The sequence below is a fragment of the Vicugna pacos genome, chromosome 6 (genome assembly GCF_048564905.1).
Source record: "Vicugna pacos chromosome 6, VicPac4, whole genome shotgun sequence".
NCBI classification, from domain to species: domain Eukaryota; kingdom Metazoa; phylum Chordata; class Mammalia; order Artiodactyla; family Camelidae; genus Vicugna; species Vicugna pacos.
Window position 1 is genome coordinate 81719824 of NC_132992.1, and position 5637 is coordinate 81725460.

The window sequence follows — 5637 nt, forward strand, 5'->3', positions numbered from 1 at the left end:
GATCTTCAAACCCCAGATTTGGAGCTGTGGGTTGATTAAAAGCCACTTTAGAGAAAATGGCCACGCTCCCCTCATCCCCTCTCACTTCCCCCTTCTTCTCAACCCCCATCCCTCTATGAATATTCTGATTCCTAAGACTCTTTCGATCAGATTCCCTTATCTTCCCTGTTTCTTGGGAGCTCATCAGTGACAGCGATCATGGGTACACTGAGTGTGCTATGTACTGAGAACTCTACACCCAATATTTTACTTAATCTCACCAACCTTCATGTGAAGTAGATGTTGTTATCTCCATTGCACATGAAAGGATTCAAGTTTGGAGAAGCTAAAAGCAGAACAAGAATTTGAACCCAAACATCTGAGTCCAAAGCTTGTGACCTTGACCACCATGCTGTATAGCCTATTTCCATGTCATTCTAGCAGACTTTTTTTCCTCCTTTCTCTCTTACAGTAAAGTCTGACTGACCCCCATTGAAGAAGGGGTCTTACTCTGATCAAGATGGAGAAGGGGTTTTATTCCTTTTATTTCAGGGAAGACATTGATGCAGGATAACGAATGTGGGGTGTGAGGAGGACCGTGTCCCAGGTCTCGGTTGAGCCCCTGGAACGTGCCCCGCCAAGTGTGGGCCGTTGACTTTGCGCAGGAAAGAATTCAAGTGCGAGCCACGTTTGAATAAAGATTTATTTAAAGAGATACATACCGCGTAGAGCGTAAGGCAAGAGAAAGGCAAGGAGAGAGGTGTGGGAATTGGGTGCTCAGGCTGAAGTTAAAGCAGGTACACACTCCATAGACAGAGTGTGTCTCCAGAGAGGAGGGAGCGGAAAAAGTTCACTAGGCGTGGTGGTGTCAGTTTTTATGGTCTCAGTAGCTTCGCATGCCTCCAAGTGGGACCATTCCAATTGCCCCGGGGAAGGGGCTGAGATTACCAGGAATTGGGCCACAGTCCATTCTTTGGCCTTTTGCGGTTAGCCTTGGGGCTGTCATGGCACCTGCGGGCATGTTACAATGAGCATATAATATAGCTCAAGGTCTACTAGAAGTCAAACCTCTTAATCCTCAAGGCCAACTAGGAAGTGAATCTTCCACCATTTTGGTGTAAAATTGCTTTCATTCCTTGAGTGGCTGTGCCCTGTCCCCTTCCATCCTGTCTCATGTACCCATTGTAGATTTACTGCAGGTACCTTACTGGGAAAGGGACGGCCACGGTCCCCTGAGGGCCACATGTTAACAGCTGAGAAGGGGACAATCGCATTGAATTGCTGTCCTCTGTCAGTCACTATGAAGTCTAAGTTCTAATTACTGTGATATCACATAAAATTCAAGGCCATCAGCAAGATAAATGATCAAGAGGCAGAGTACTCACCTTTGCATTATGCTGTTGTGTTTGAAAAAAAAAACACAGAATTTTTAAATGTAAAAACGTAGGAGAATGCGCCATGCCTGAGAATCTATATATGGAATTTAATCTATTTTTCCTAAATGATTTGAAGCCCAATGATATAAACTTTACTCTTGGTAAATTTCCCCATCAATTTCATGCTGTCCATATTTCATTTTCTTTTACTTCTTAAGTATGTTGTCAAAGTGGATGAGAAAAAAAAAATGTATACTCATCTGTTTTAAATGATATAAGGGACAGTGAACAATTTAATAAAAGAAAAAGAAAACACTTGATTCATTTATTAATCCTTTGATGAATTTTTGTCATGTGCTTAATTTTTGCCAGGTGCTGGGAGCCCTGGGAGGCTTATCGTCTAGTAGGAGATCCAGGACAAGCAATGTAATACAGTGGGTGTTACAGTAAGAGTTAAGTGAGAAGGGTGGGTGGGCATGACCACGACTGGCTCAGTCTCGGAGGGTCCAGGGAACATCCAAGATAATGTGCCGTCTCCTCTGGGATCTAAAGCCTGGGTAGGCATTAATCAAGCGTGGGGAGGGTGTTTCAGGCTGAGAGGCAGCACAGACAAAAGCCCTGCTCCATTTTAAGGAAATGAAAGTCGTTCAGTGTTGTTGGAGTTGACTGTGAGGGAGGAAGTGGCCAAAGATAAAGAATGGAGAGAAGCGGAAGTTAAATCTCACAGAGTCTCTTAGCTTAGATACATAATATGGGCTTTCATATTAAGGTCAGTAAGTAGCCGTTAGAAAGTTTTAAGCAGTGAATGACACGATCAGGTTTGTGCTTTAGGAAGATTATCCTTATCTCAGTGTCCAAGAGGACCCTGGTCTGGGTTAATGTCCCGGTGGGGTGTCACTGACCTTCATCTCTGAGGAAGCTGAGCCCTTATTTTCCTTGCCTACGTTGGGCCATAGATATTAAATACAGCTATGTTTAAACTCTGCATACAAAAAAAACCCATATTCAGGTTAAGTATCAATTCCTGTGAGGACGAATTGTGTGTCCTCCCAGAGTCGAAGATGTCTGTTGTAATCTACCTGCTACCAAAAAGCTGGCCGATCTCCTTGGTCTCTGCCGCTGGCAAGATGGGCATTCAGGAGCAGCAGTGGCTAGATCGGGGAGGGGGGCCCATGCCAATCTCTGTCTCTGTCCTGGGGCCCACTGTCCAGCACAGTCATCCTTTCCTGCTGATTATTGAGAGACTTCTCTGCAGTGAATGTTCTCTGTCGGACAATAGTGTCTGCATACTTGTGCCCAGGCCCATAGGTCAGTCTACGTACCTCTTCCTCAGACTTTCTTGTGCCTAGTTTTCCAGTCCCATTCCTTCCAGACTCTAGATCAGCCATCCATACAAAATGGATAACCAAGTCTACTGCTGATCAGTGTTCTGTTGGGTAATTCCCTGTCTCTTCCTTGGTCCTTGGACAGGGCTGAGATGCAGCTTTTCTGTCTTCACAGGGGATGAACATACAGAGTTGAGCCATCAGTCACACATAGTGGCAGCCTGCTGGCTAACAAATCCTCACACTGGCTCTCCTTTCATCCCTTCTGCATTCCCCTGGTCCTGATCTCTGGGATTATACGCAAGGCCTTTGCTGTAAGCTGTGCTTCCAAGGGAGCCCAGGCTAAATGGTTGGTTTCAGGAGTCAACCTAGAAATCGAGCCATAAGGACAGGATTTTCAAGCTATATTACTAGTGGAAGTTACTAGTGCCCTGTGTGGAATGCACGGGAGCTGGCTGAATATTCATCCCAGGCTGTAAATGTTTAACTATAACATCCTACTAGTAACAGCTATAAAGAAAATGCCTAAATGTTCTAGATATATTTTCTCATCCTCACAAGTTCAAGGGGCAGGAGCAGGGATAAATTACTGCGTTGTCACACTTTTCTGAGCATCTGGAAGGAAAGCTGTATCTGAGCTGTAGGTGATCAGGTGTATTCGTTCCCTGTGAAATATTTCAGCATTTCTTCTTTCTGATGATTTGATAACTGATGGCATTTTTTTTTTACCTTCATCGATTTCAGGTTCTAAATCAGTGAAACTCTGCCCTGATGTGTACAATTGAATTGCCTCAGTGCTTAAAAAATTGATGCCTGCGTGGACTCCACCTTTCAAATCAGAATCTCTGAAAGTGGGAACCCAGATGTCTGTGTTTTAAAAGCTCCTCACGTGGTTGTAATGTGCAGCCAGGGTTGATTACGGCATTTCCAGATGAACAAGAATGGGGAACGGGAGGGGAACTTACATTCATTGAGCAAGAACTAATCTTCCTTTTTTATATATATATCATTTCAGTAATAGTGAGATGGGAAAGCGTAATCAGAATTCTTCTTGGAGGAAGAGTCCATTAGTTTGATAGAAATACGTACAAGTATTTAATGCTTGGGTTAAAAGTTGAGTCCTCCCAAGGGCATGCTCAAAACAAAGCATGCATACAACAAGGAAAGAAATTAGACGGCCTTTGAGGGACTGGGGAAGAGAATACAAAGAAGAGGGATAGGAAAAGAGAAAGCACAAAGTAGCCTTCTGTAAGCCTCCGGATCTTCCATGACTGAACTCCCAGTGCTTGGGGTAAGGACATCTTGTTGACCCAGAGTAAGGGCTAAGGTTTCCGTCCAGGTGATGCAGTCGGTATGAAAGCAGGTGCTGGGTGGTCAAGACTGTCTCTCCCAAGATCTAGGTCTCAACGTGATAATAGCTAATATTCTGTCTATTCATCGAGAGTAATTTAGACATTCAAGAGTTGCAAAAAGAAATTGAACGATGCCATTGCATTGTGACAGAACAGAACCTGCTGAAGTCAGGAGATCACCTTGGTAATGGACTCACAGCTAGAGCTACACGTATGAGGCTCCACAGAGAGTCAGTGAGACCAAAAATGCCCCTCAAGGATGCTAGGCTCCCACGGGTAATTATGAACCAACACTTCTCAAAGGGCATTCTGTGGAACTTGAGTTCTAAGGATGCTAGGTGAAAAATTTTACTAGGGCTTCAGGGTCACAGAATTTTGATAAAAGGACTAAATGAAAGGACTTCCAAAGCCTTTCATTTGTTAAATGAGCCTGGTGGCCCTCTAAGAGGAAGACATAGATTTCAGCTCCCCTGCATGTCCTCATGAAATATCTCAAAGGCCCCAATTCCTTGAGAGTCATTTTGGGAAACACTACTACAAGCCTATGTGTAAACAACTGGCGACACATAGATGTTTTTGCCAGAAATGACCAGAGACACGAATATATTAGGACACACACTGATGCATTTTAAATTTGCCTTCTTTTTCAATCAAAAACAACAAAAGTAAGTTGTTTCCCCTTTTTCTAGAAATCAGCCTTTTCGAAAACAAGCTGTTAGCCTGCCAGAGGCATCGTGTATTCCGTGGCTGTTTCTCCGCCAGTGGTTGTACGTGATGTAATGGCTCTGCACGGTTATTTCACCTGCTCCTTGAAACTGAAATTCCCCATTGAGAGCTGGAGGAATACACGAGAGAACAGCAGGGAGACCAAAAGCAAAGAATTCATCCTGCTGAATGTCTCCTCTTGTACATTCGTGATGTGACTCCATACACTGAACGCAAACCAAGAAGCAGTTAACATTTAATAGCGGGAGGTTATACATGGATTGTGTCTCTGGGTCAAGTTACCTTACTGAAGTGGAAAGCGTGTCGTGTTGTAGCTGTGGAGTGAGAGGCAGGAGACCTGGATTCTCGTCCCAGTGATACTGACTCTTGCTGTGTGACCTTAGCTAAAAGTCCAGTTGTCTCATCTCTAAAGTAGGGGTTAGATGACCCTGGCCAGTCTCTTCCGGATTGAATCTAGGTGATCCTGGATAACTGCATGACAATAAGGGTAAGCCACTCCAAAGTGACTGGAAGAAGCCTTGGAGAACTCAGAATGTGCAAAAAGGGCCCTTCTTAGGAAAGACCCCCTTCTCAAAAGAGGCTCCAGAATTTTTACAGCCATGATGCTCTGTGGGTCTGGGGGTAGAGACAGCAGGACGCTCAGCTTGAGAAAGCTTTTGTCATTCCTAGAGCTCCTTTCCCTCCTTCATTGGAGGTTTCACGATGCTGGGAAAATACTGAGGGGTCCAGGCCCTGAGTCTGTACCCGACGTTGCTGTCCCACCCTGGCTCTTCTCGTGAGTGTCCAGCCATGATGCCACTCCGCTCAGCCATGGTGGCCAGGGCTGCGGTCCTCCATGCCTGCTCAGTCCTCTCCAACACAACTGCCACTGCCCCTGAC

The 5637-nt window shown here is 44.9% G+C and overlaps 1 long non-coding RNA gene across 1 annotated transcript; it reads left to right on the plus strand.

The window, feature by feature from the left end:
• The first annotated feature begins 4254 nt into the window (after nucleotides 1–4254).
• LOC140697172 (uncharacterized) lies at nucleotides 4255–5018 on the plus strand. Its single transcript, XR_012074016.1, has 2 exons — nucleotides 4255–4308; nucleotides 4722–5018. It is a non-coding gene; the product is annotated as an uncharacterized lncRNA (long non-coding RNA).
• The last annotated feature ends 619 nt before the right edge of the window (nucleotides 5019–5637 follow it).